Genomic DNA, 12,899 nt, shown 5'->3' on the forward strand with positions numbered 1-12,899 from the left:
CAGAGATCATAAGTAGGCAGAGAGTCAGGCAGAGAGAGAGAGAGAGAGAGGAGGAAGCAGGCTCCCTGTGGAGCAGCGAGCCCGATGCGGGACTCAATCCCAGCACCCTGAGATCATGACCATGACCTGAGCCGAAGGCAGAGGCTTAACACACTGAGCCACCCCGGCGCCCCTTCTCTTCCATTTCTGATAAGGTCTGATGTGAATTCTTCTTTCTCCCATGTCTCTTTATCAGTGACCTTGACTGCTGGGCAATAAACAAAATATTTACTCAAACTCATAAATGACAAATTCATATGAAAATCTGAATTGTTTTCTACTTTTACAAACATATTTTGTTTAGTGATCAAAGTCTTAAATGAACTGACCTTAGAGCTTTTAACCACAGCACAGTTCCTACTTGTGGGAAGCTCATTATTAGTACCTTGGAGTAATGAAATCATTCAGTCAATTTTCAATTGTATGTGGATGAATTTATTTGTGGACTCATGGAATCAACATGCCTACAATCCAAAAGTCAGTAGTGAAACCTATTTTTTGAAAAGAATTTATTATTTATTTGAGAGAGACACAGACAGAGATAGAGACAGAGAGCACAGCCAGGGAAAAGAGGGAGAAATAGGCTCCCTATCAAGCAGGGAGCCTGACATGGGGCTTGATCCCAGGACTCTAGGATCATGACCTAAGCAGAAGGCAGAGGCTTAAGCAACTGAGCCACCCGGGCACCCCATTAGTGAAGACTTTTAAATGAGAGTGAAGGGTAGGGGTCCTGACCATGAAGGGGCAGAAAAAAGGCTTTTGGGGAGCTGGTAATGTTCTTTCTAGAGCACCACCTAAGTTAAGGTATTCACTTTGAGGTAAATCACTAAAGCTATACTTTTATGATTAATGCAATCTTTTAGCTATGTAATTCTTCAATCTTAAAAAGGCTAATGTAAAGAGAAAAATTTTAAAACTGATAATATTAAATGACCTAAAGTCTATGAAATTATTGATTTCTGCCTTGTTCAGTATTACCGTTCCTCGAACCTGGCACTGGAAAGGACCCAATGTATATTCAAATGAATTAATGGTTAAAAAAAAATCATACTATGCAAAGGTAGAAGAGCTTCTATAAAAAAGCAAAGATTTCCCTATCCCACCTCTCTTCATCTTCAATCCTGCTTTTCAGAGTGACTTTTTACCACTCCTAACTTTCTCTCTTTTGGTTTTCATGGGGGTTCTTTCCATATTTCCAAACACCATGTTTATATCTTTTTTCTTAATTTGTCAATTTTAGACATTATGTTCTTGTTCTGACACATGAGGACTGAGCTTACATTACTACCACTTCCCTTTTTTCCTCTTCCAACTATATAATTAATGAGAGCTTGAACCCAGCTATAGTTAAAATATTGAATTTTATATTCAATTTCTGTATCAAGTGTGTCTTCAATTTCTTTGGAGAAATGTGAATTTAAGTTTACGGCAGAGATTAATAACAAAAAGGTGCAACCCCAGAAACACCTGATGTCAGAATGAAACTAGACTAAGACCATAAATGATAACTCAAAATGCAAAAATGAACAGTTCCTCACATTATCATAATGACAGTCAAGAATTATCTTTGTACCTGCTCACATGCGCATTTTCTTTAGGGTGACTTTGCTCAATAGAGCAAGAAAATCTGAACGCTTCCAAATAATATGATTATATCAAAGAAAGAATTTTAGAAGTAGATGGTCATTTAGTTTAACCCTCTCATTTTTATACATAGGAAAAATGAAATGCAGAGAAATTAGCTTGCCCAGAGCCACACAGCTTAATCAATAGCTACCTAGTCAGTATCTGCTGACATTCTCCTTAGTTATTTACTTACTCATTTAGCAAACTTACCAGGTGCTATGCAAAGAAAAAGTAAGATAAAATCCCCACCCTCAAGATATTTTCTTTCTAGAAAACATAATATGTCAAGAGAAGATGGATTGCAAGCACGTAACTTCAGGATGAGGTCAGGGAGAATGGATAGAGGAGAAAAAGAGAGAGAAATGATGACGCCCCAACCATCTACAGAGGTTGAGAAGTTGGCTAGGAAGGAAAGGACACACCTCACACAGGGAGCGCGTATGCAGAGGCATTCAAAGTGAGAAAATACAGAGAATAAGGAACTGAAAATTGATGTGGATGATCTGAGAAATAGGGGATTGGCGAGGAGCAAGGGTGGGAAGTGAGCTGTGCAGGAATCAGCTTGTGAAGACAACAGAGACTGATTTCAGAAATATAAAGACTGTGACATGATCAGACTTGCGCTTTAGAAAGCTGACCTTTATGCTGGAATGAAAGATGGAATAGAAGGAGATAATGAATCAGGAGACAATGCGAAAATGAAAGTTAGGAATTCAATGAGGAAGGGATGGATTTGGGAGGTGAGGAGGAGGCTGAGTTAACAGAACTTGGTGATCGGAGGAGATAAATGACTAGGAATGAAGAATGGTCTCCTAGATTTCTGGCATGGGGAACCTACCAAATGGATCATGGTGGGCTAACAACTGCACTCCTTAATGTGCATGGGGGGTCGGGGAGGGACTGCAAGTTGGTCAATGAGCATGACCATAAATTTGATACTGGCATACTGATGCGGATATCTACGCGAAGATACCTAAGTGGCTCAGCAATAAAATTACTGTTTTTTTGTGGCTTACCTTGAATGCCTGGATTCCTTCAGTTTAACATATGTTTAGTAAATATAGCATAACCGTCCCTCGAATCATCTATTTCAACAAAAGATTGAACCACCTTCATAAACAACTTGGACTAATTCCTATTTGGCCTTTACAGCACACTTTCTTTTTTTTTTAAATCTTTTTTTTTTTTTTTAAAGATTTTATTTATTTATTTGACAGAGAGAGAACACAAGTAGGCAGAGAGGCAGGCAGAGAGAGAGGAGGAAGCAGGCTCTCCGCTGAGCAGAGAGCCCGATGCGGGACTCGATCCCAGGACCCTGAGATCATGACCTGAGCCGAATGCAGCGGCTTAACCCACTGAGCCACCCAGGCGCCCTACAGCACACTTTCTAAGAGAAATGGGATACTTTCCCTGACTATCATAAAAAAGAACTTGAGGGTAAATGACTGCTAAGGTAATGTTTTAAAATAGTCAGGGCACCTGGGTGCTCAGTTGATTAAATGTTTGCCTTAAGCTCTGGTCACCATTCCAGGACCCTGGGACCCGGCATTGGGCTCCCTGCTCAGTGAGGAGTCTGCTTCTCCTTCTCCCTCTCTCCCTGCTTGCGTTCTCTGTCTCTCAAATAAATAAATAAAATCTTAAAATAGTCGGGAAATATTAAAATGTTCTAAGGTGTACTTGTTAAATTTAGTTAAGTGCTTAAAATGGGAAATGGGGTAAAGACATGGAGAGAAACCATAACGATACTTTATCAATTGAATGTTATGTTATGGCATGAGAGCAAGGAAATACATTTAATTGTCAAATACCATCCTCTTGATTTTAATTTCCCAAGTGTACTGAGGTTTGCTGAATCACAACTGACTTTAAAATGTTTTCAGAATGAGGGGAAATAACCATTGTTTTTAATTAATCAAAAATAGGATAAGCCACAGTGAAATGCCTATAAGGAAAGTTCTTTTCAATCTCTCTTTTTGTCATGACCCTCCCCTTCTCCTCCATGATACATAGAATTCATCCTTTTCTCTGGAATATTGATTCACTTTCTAGGTTATTTTTGTTATTCATATTTAAGTCAGTAAGAAAGTTCAAGATCTAATTTTATAGAGGACACTCCCACTAAATCCTTACTTATGCTTTCATTATCCTTGATTTTGACCAAATTTTTAAGACTCATAGATTTAAAACACACACACACTTAACTTACATACCTTACTATATGTCAACTACATAATAGATGAATGAATTAAATAAATATTGTATGGGATTTGCTATGTTTTTGGTTCATTTTAATCCATCCCCAACAAAATATTTTCCCAGGCTTCCTGGATGGCTTGAAATGAGCAGTGTGAATACTTTGTATAAAACAATCTTTTCTGGGCACCTGGATGGCTCAGTTGGTTAAGCACCCGACTCTTGATTCTGACTCAGGTCATGATCTCAGGGTTCTGAGATCCAGCTCCCGTGCTGGGCACGGAGCTTACTTAAGATTCTCTCTCCATCTCCTTTTGCCCCTCTGCCCCCTACTCCTTCCATTAAAAAAATAATAATAATAATCTTTCTATTGCCTAGATTTTACATTCTATTTTAATTTTATATAAACTAATGGTTTTGTGTACTCCCTTAAGTACTTTCCTGAATATCCAACAAAACTAAAAGCATCAAGTTTAATTTTTATTCTTTACCTTCTTCATGTTTCTTCCTACTTTAAATTTCTTCTGTATAAACAGCCATTCATACTCCTTCCATCCTTCTATATCAACTTTATTTTAGCTTTATAAGTCATAAAGGTGCTTGTGTTATTCAGAGAGCATTATACAAAATGCTATAAATTGTAAGAGGTTCTTTTCCTTTGGCCTCACCACCATACCTAACCCCTGTTTAAAAGAAAAAAACACTGAAGTTTTATAAACCAAGTCTTAATGATCAAACACCAATAAATGCTTAAATCCTAAAAAATAAACCTATATCTAACACCTACTAGACAAAGAAGTTCTTCAAATCTCAATAAAACATGAGGAATTCATGTAAAAACACTCAAAGAAATAGTCATTCTCTCCATTCCTAAAATTCTTGCTAGAAGGCATATTTTCTAAGACAATCAAGTAACTTATTCTCACTATTCGAAATGAATTGCAGGTGTGGGCACAGAACCAATAAACAGGTAGACTGATTAGAGAGTCTGTCATCACCTTTAATTTTTCTTCTTTCATGCTTGATATGTGTTAGAACTGATTTATGGAGATAAAAACTGACTTGGGGAGGGAGAGGTACGTCCTGACATTGAAACAGTGTAGTATGTTCAGTCTGAATTGCATGATAAAACAATAGTAACGAATAATTTTTTTAAATGACTGCTATTTTGACAAAATTCATTATAGCAATTGAGTTTTTTAAATGTTAAATGCTTCTATAGAGGTGTGCTTAACTTTACGCAGGTTTGGTATTTGTTGTTGTTGTTGTTGTTGTTCAAGTTTAGAAAAAAGAAAATCTCACCAACAAATACTCATACCTAAAAAGCCTGAAAACTAAGGAAAACCCATAGCTTTATTTTCCAGTATGGAATGTATGAACTGTCCATAGAATTTTGACTAATACAGTAAAGATAAGGCCAACATTACAGTTTTGTGTTTTTGTTTATGCTTCTCTTCCTGCCTGGAAGCTGCAGACTGAGTTGATTATGTAATGGAACACAGCAGAATTTATTCTTCTCTGAGACTTCTTACAGGGAAGTTACCAAAGTACTTGGATTATATTTTATTATTTTAACTAACAAACACTACTGTGAGTACTTTTCAACAGTGACAGCTCTACAGTGTACCTCTCCTATAAGTAAACATTTAGTTTCTAATTTTTAAAATTTCATTTTTTAAAACAATTTTTAAAATTTCATTTTTAAAACCTGAATGTGTCTTTGTAAGTGATTCGAAGGGAGATCAGGGTCAGAACCAGAATTAAGTGGGGAGCAAAGCAACAGCAATTTCCGATAAAATGGTTCTAACTCTACTTGGGGTCGGGACACCAGGCCTGGGAGTGTTGGCATTGTGTTCTCTTCTAGTCTGGATGGAAGATTTAATAAATTATGTCCTCATAGAATAATAGATGGTTTGATTTAGAGTTTCAAGGACAGTTTTCCGAAAATGTTCCAAGTGAAAATAATCGATAAAACCCTGACATGAGGAGGTCCTGGGTATTGCAAAATCATTAAAGTATGAAAAGTGGAAAATACAGTACCCCTTACTAAGTGTCTGCTTGTTCCTGAGATTTTCCAGCTAGTAGTTTTTCCCCTTCAGTTTTTTGTAGGTGGTAAGTATTTAATTCTGGATGGCTTAACATATTTTGGTTTTACTTTTTAGTTGATTAATTTAGATAGGCTTTAACAAACTTCAGATTACAAAACAGTGCCTATAGCACTGTTTCCTCTTTTGGAGACTCTAATATTGAAATTACAGTTTCAATGGAGTACAGATAAATTCTAGCATAGCAGAAAGCTACACTTTTTACTTGCATAAACACCTTTTATCATTTCAATTACTTTATTACGTTCCTTCATAATTAGTGCCTCTCAAACTTGGAAACTAAAAACCATTTTTTTCCAGTTCATAAACTCATCTTTCTTTTTTTTTTTTTTAAGATTTTATTTATTTATTTGACAGAGAGAGATCACAAGTAGGCAGAGAGAGAGAGGAGGAAGCAGGCTCCCTGCTGAGCAGAGAGCCCGATGTGGGACTCGATCCCAGGACCCTGAGATCATGATCTGAGCTGAAGGCAGCTGAAGTGGCTTAACCCACTGAGCCACCCAGGTGCCCCATAAACTCATCTTTCAAAATGAAATGCTTTCCTTTTGAAAGTCCCTGGGTACTTTTTTGTTGTTGTTATTTTGTTTTGTTTGTTTGTTTTATTTTAAACATAACAGTATTCATTATTTTTTGCACCACACCCAGTGATCCATGCAATCCCTGCCCTCTCTAATATCCACCACCTGGTTCCCCCAACCTCCCACCCCCCATTGCTTCAAACCTCACTGGGTACTTTTCAATAAATTCCTTGTTCTAATAAACTTCGTGTGCTCTTTAGATAAGAATATAATATCTAGGAAGCAAGAACTTTGTTTTTGGTTTCTTTCTTCCCAGAAGGCAAGGCAAAAGAGTGTAATTTTTTTTTCCTTGCAGAAAACAGCTGCCCTATTTTTGAACAAACACCACAAAAGAAAACTTGTGCCATTCCTTCACTCAAAAAATAGTTATTCGTAACCTACTACGTACCAATAAGCACAGTGCTAAATGTTAGATATGCCTTTGTCAGTATAAATTTGGTATAATTTCTTTTTAGCTGTAGCTACAAGATTTCATTCTTTTAGATAGCTCTTTTCCTCTCTTTTCCACTATTTTTAAAAAGAATTAGGCTCTTAAAGGATAAGCCATATAGAATCTTTGTATTCTTTAAAGCTCCATCAGTCATAATCTTTTTTTACCATTTGAAAAAATAAGTCTATAAATTTATTAATATTTATTGAAAATATGGGTCAGAATAAAAGCTGGTTATAAGATTTAGGCCTAATGGTGAAATATAAATAAAAAGTAATAAGCCAATTTGTATTGGGGAATTAAGTCTCTACTTCATTATTCTAATTTCAAAATAGGCAACAAAGCAGTTGAAACTTGTACTACTGAAAATTAAATCTATTAGTTACTACAGGAAAATAAGAGATTTGATAATTGGTTTCTTTTTAAATTTTAAAATATAATATTTTTATGATGAATACTCTATTTTCATTCATAATCTACTCTTGAGGATTCTGTGATCTTTAGCAAATGACATCTTATTTTATGTAAAACTGTCAGGCTTTAAATTATTTGTAGAGAAGCAATAAAATATGACTTCACATCTTGTTTTCTAAACTATTAGTTGGTTTTCAAGGGTAAGTCTATCAACCTCACCCGAAATATGAAAGACAGCACATTAATTTGCACCCAGGAATACCCTCTCTAATACAACAGAGACCAAAGGTACAAAGCAAGTTTATCATCATGAAAAGAATGCTATTTTTTTCCAACAGTGAGGCACTAGATACTCATTAATGAAATATTACAAAGATAAGCATCTCAGTTATGTTACTCTACTAACTTTACCAGATTAAGTGGTTTCAAACATTAATCTTTATTGTTTAAAAAAAAAAAAGGTCAAGGAGCCAAGCTAACTTGTATAGCTGTGCCACAAGTCCAAACATTCCTTCCTAAGGCTGAATGCTTCTAGTTCTTGAAAATCCTTAAGGTCTCCTAAGAAGTGATAGGGTCAATTCATAGGGGCAAACGTGCTTCACACGGTTTACCTGCTCATCTAAGAACCTTACAGGGGAGTTCATATTTGTGGGAGGTGCAAGAGTGCAAATGAGAATTAATTCCCAGAAAGCTGCACAAATTGCTTCAGTGAGGTTTACTGGTCACTAAGAAGCAGTTGTCAATTAACTCTAATCAAACATAAATGCTGATGTAAGAGTAGAACATTTAGAAGTGTCCTCCTACAACAATAAAATTCTTTTCTTCCTTCTCTTCCTTATTCTGTTCTTATAATATGCAACAATCTTACCACCTTACATGATTCATAGGATAAACAGAAAACAATAAAACAATCCCCCTGCTAATTTGCATAGCCATTGATTCTTATGCATCCCTACTTGCTACAGTGATTCCCGTTCAATCTGTAGACTAGAAGAGTGTAACCTGAGTATTTACTCTATTGGTTAAACTATTCTGCATTTCCAGATACACTTTCTATTGCAATCATCTCTGTGCTCAGAAGAGCACATTTACTAAGAAGTTCTGAAGAAGGGAAAGATGATATTTTCACTTTATTAAAAAGCCATACGGAAACTCATATTTTTTATTTAACTTACTATTTTAAAATGTCAATACTGTTCTTACTTCTCCCAAGTTGAAATTAATTGAAGGTTATGAAGTAACCACTTCCCCCCAAAAGCCAGAACTTTCACCTCTTATGAACAGGGGAATACCTCTCATAAATTAGGTTAAAAAAAAAAAAAAAAAAAAAAGATCTTGCTGATTGAATGATAGTCCAAGATTCCTGCAAGCCGCCAAATCTTTATCTAGACCTTCTATCTACCACAATGAGCAATCCCTGAAAGTGAAGGTAACTTACTTCATCAATTATCTGGAAGTCTGAAAGCAGTAGTAAAAACCTGCCTAAATATTAGTTTCTTACACTAGCTTCAGTTTGTTCCAAGCAACATGACAAGAGAAATAGGAGGGATATGATCACTAAATCTAACATCCTGGCTATTTCAGTCTAAGCTTTTACCAATGGCAACTCCCAACAGCAACTCAGTCATCACAGATGAACTTGTTTAAGAGGTAGGAGTAAGAAGGAAGTGCAAAGATCAAAGTAGTGCTTACAAAGGGGAACAACTATTTTTGTATGTATACTCTAGTATTTACTAACTGGGTTTGAGAAACAGTGTTTATTCATTCAGCCCATCTGAATGCCAGCTGCAGAATTTAAGATTAAATTGAAATTTGAAAACAAAGATTATAGATTTTCAAACCCTAATTGTCAAACCCACCAACACCTAACTGGATTATAACATTTCCTTTAAAAAGTGTTTCAATTAGGTTAGAGGTGATTTACTATTCACAGCAAGCAGTATTTCAATGCCAGCATTCAATCTACACATAATGAGCCTTCCTTTGTGTTCACATTTGCCCAGTAGGCTGTGGCCCAGGAAGACATTTTATCTAAACAAGCTCCACAGGGCACTGAGGAGTTGCAGGTATATCAATATGGATGAATAATTTCAGGAGATTTCATGTTTCCATTTATGATAAATATTCGATTCTCCTTAGCAACTTAATTACATGACAAATGTAAAATGCTACTGGAAACAAATCTTTGTATTTCCTGTCTTCCCAAGCTCATAAACTCAAAAAATGCATTGCTTTAGATTATTTACATTTCCTTAGTGTATCAAACAGTAAGAGGATTCATCTCTAGAAAGCACAATATTAAAATTAGGAAAACAACATACTCCAGTTAAGAACTTTATTCTAATCAAGAGTCCGTTTTAGTTTTAACAAATACTGCAATTTAAACTACTCAAGAATATTCTATTGAGATGTTTTTCTAGAAAAATAAGCACTGGACATCTTGATCCCAAAGCTTCAGTGTTTACCAAAGATCACCAGTTTACAGAACATTTGTATGCCAGAGTTATTAAATGTTGTAGTAATACTATAGTCATTTTCCCAGATTATGGGCCTTATAACAAAATCTATAAGTTAAATACAGTTATTTAATAAGCTGCAATGCTGAAAAACCCTACTTAACAGAGTCCATGGAAAGGTCTTAAATCTTGATAATCAAGTACTGTATCATCAAGTCCCATTTAGGTTTCAGTACAGACCAATAAATCACGGCAAACATCTCCATTGGTATCTATTCTTAAAGACCGTAAGAAAACCTGTGTTTAGGATAGGCTTTGTTTATATCATTATTTTTATTTTGGAGGTCATGCATGATACATGGTGCTGTTGTCCGAGTGTTTTACATAATCAGTGTCTGAAAAGTGCTCTAAGTAGATAATTTCTTTTCTCAAATGCCAGGCCCTGTAGGTTCATTACCAGGCCCTCCTTGTTTTTTGTCAAAACGAAGATACGGATTCTGTAGTTAAGTGAATACATTATGTCCTGGTGTGTGTGTGTGTGTGTGTGTGTGTGTGTGTGTGTGTGTATGAGAGAGACAGACAAACAGACATAAGTGGGGGGCTTCTTTTTGAAGTAGGAGATGAAGGAATGAGGCTCTTCTACTCAATTTTGGGGAGCTGGTGGGGAGGGCTTTCCCAGGCAAGAGGACTTGACATACACTTCTGCTTTCATTTCATGGAACGCCCTTAGGTGAAATCTGGTTCAGCACTGCACCAACCACCTTTCCCTCTCCGAAGCGCACCTCAACCCTCAAGCCACCCGCCAGGAGGGGTGGGGGTGGGGGGTGAACATTAAAAAAAAAAAAAAAAGTTTGCGAGAGTTCCCCCACGGGTCCCGGTTCCCGCCCGGCGCTGGGACGCGAGGAGAAAGGACGGCCCGGGCAGCCGTGGCCCTCTGGCCAAGCGGCCCCTGCGAAGTCCAGATGTGCCTTCTGCCCCTCTCTCCATGCCCATGTGCCTCTCAACTCCTGTCAACCTGGTCCTCCGTCCGGAATAGCCCAGCGGTTAGCGCAGGAATGAGGAAGTCCGAGCAGAGCTAGAGGGGGTGCGGGGCGGGTAGGCGGCGGGACTCGGGCCACACGTCCCCGGCGTGGCCCCCACTTGCCCGAGTTCGGCTTACCCTCGTGACGAGTCCGCGCTCGGCCTCCCTGCGCCTGTGGGCTCCCCTCGGGGCGGCGCGGGCCTGCGGGCCGGAGAAGGAAGAAGCAGCGGCCGGCCGGGGCCGGGGCCGGAGCGGGTCCGGTGCGGGTCGGGTCGGGTCGGGGCGAGCGAGCGCGCGTTCTCGCCGGGCCGGGCTAGTCAGCGCCGCGCCATGTCCGCAGCGCGGGCGGAGGGAAGCGCAGGACGCGCGGTGGCCGGGCCGCGGCTGTGCCGCCTTCCCGACCGCGGCGGCTCCGGCCTGGGCTGCGCTGGGCTCTCGGAGCGGGGCCGGCGGCGGGGCGCAGGCCGAGGGCGGCGGCGGCGGCTAGAGGCCCGATCGACGGGAAGGGCAGGGGAAGCTGTCAGCGCGTCGCCGGGCCGCTCCGGTGGCGAAACCTCCTCTTCCTGCCCCGGCTCGCTGGTGCACTTCTCTCTCTTTCTCTCTCGCTCACTCTCTCACTTCCTGGCTGGAAATTCCCACTGACGTCGAGAGAGAAGACAGACAGACGGACACCCGCGCGCACGCAGCGGGGGCGGGAGGTGGGGTAGCCGCCGGGGGTGGGGAAAGCCCGCACTTCTGGGGGCGCCTTGCGCCCCCGGCCCTGCCTTGCCGCCGGGCTCGGCTCCCGCCCCTCGGGGCCGCTATGGGACGCAGAACTAGGGGCGCGCGTTCCGCGGCCCGGACGCCCGGGTGCCCTGCGGAGCTCCCCCAGCCGGCGCTCCCGAAGCCGCAGAGGCCGGAGCGGACGGGGACGCCCCCCTGGAAACGCCCGCGGGGCCGAATTTTCCCGGGAGGCAGGCGGCGCGGAGGTGGCGGCTGCGCGGAGGTTGGAGTCTGGCGGTCCAGAGCCCTAAGGACAGGCCCAAGCATCTGGAGGGGATGATGGGGCGGCCTGGAGCCAAGCGTGCTGTGTATAAAAAGAAATCTCATCTATATATTCCTTTTAAGTTGTCTCATTTACACTGAAATCTCTCCACAGGTTAAAGTGGGATTGCTATATCATAACCGGCTTCTGTCCATTGCATTCTGAACAATCTACTGGGTTTTGGCGAGGTCTCCAATCTCCTGGTTATGACAGCTACTCAGAACTTTCCTCTGTAGGGTGTTGTCAGGCCTTTATGATAATTACCGTGGATAGAATTATAGCAATGGTGGTAGCAATAGTTTTGTTTCACAGCTGATAATGGGAATACTGATCCAGCTGTTGGGAGTTTCTCTCTCTCTCTCTCTCTCTCTTTTTTTTCTGGAGAGAGCACTGTTAGAAGCCGCAGCCAGGTCTCCCAGTGACCACCGCTCAATATAGTTCATGGGCTTCTTTACGTGCCAGGCACCGTGCTAGGCAAGGGCTGGGGATACTTGAAGATAGAAGAGCTCCCAGAATAAGAAACCTTGAGCTGAAATAGATATGGTCAAGCTTATCATCTCACCACTTGGCTCCGTGACAACTGTGTAAATTTAACTTTAAAAACCCAATAATCACGTGATCACCACGGTGTTGCTATGGCATTTGATTGCCCTTGCAAGTTGGCCATTGTTTTCGCGCCGGCTCCCAGCCCCCTTTCCTCCCTCCCTCCCCTCCCCGAGGCCATGACAGTGTTCTCAGAGGAGTGTTTGGCACGGGAAAGAGATCCGTTTGATTGGGTTTTGGGTGAGTCTCTGCACTGGGGATCAAGCAACAATCTACCTTGAAGCGATTTCATTTAACTACCAGAAGTTGTTTGTACAACTGGAACCCAGGGAATTTTATAAAGACAAAAGACAATGACTTTTTAGAAACCTCATGTTGTTATTTATAAGACATTATTAGAGGGGTGCCTAGTGGGGGGCAGTCTGTTAAGCATCTGCCTTCAGCTTAGGTCGTGATCCCAGAGTGCTGGA

General features: G+C 40.5%; 1 protein-coding gene across 5 annotated transcripts in view; it reads right to left on the minus strand.

Annotated features, from left to right (window-relative positions):
• NFKB1 (nuclear factor kappa B subunit 1) overlaps positions 1–11,127 on the minus strand; it is a 120,463-nt gene extending 109,336 nt beyond the window's left edge. For 2 of the 5 annotated variants that reach the window (XM_059172063.1, XM_059172056.1), the window contains exon 1: positions 11,001–11,127. The gene's annotated coding sequence lies outside the window, so the exon portion shown is untranslated. The remainder of the gene's footprint in view (positions 1–11,000) is intronic. The other 3 variants (XM_059172082.1, XM_059172071.1, XM_059172084.1) reach the window with 2 other exon arrangements.
• Positions 11,128–12,899: the final 1,772 nt, after the last annotated feature.

The sequence above is a fragment of the Mustela lutreola genome, chromosome 1, assembly GCF_030435805.1.
Source record: "Mustela lutreola isolate mMusLut2 chromosome 1, mMusLut2.pri, whole genome shotgun sequence".
Lineage (NCBI taxonomy): Eukaryota > Metazoa > Chordata > Mammalia > Carnivora > Mustelidae > Mustela > Mustela lutreola.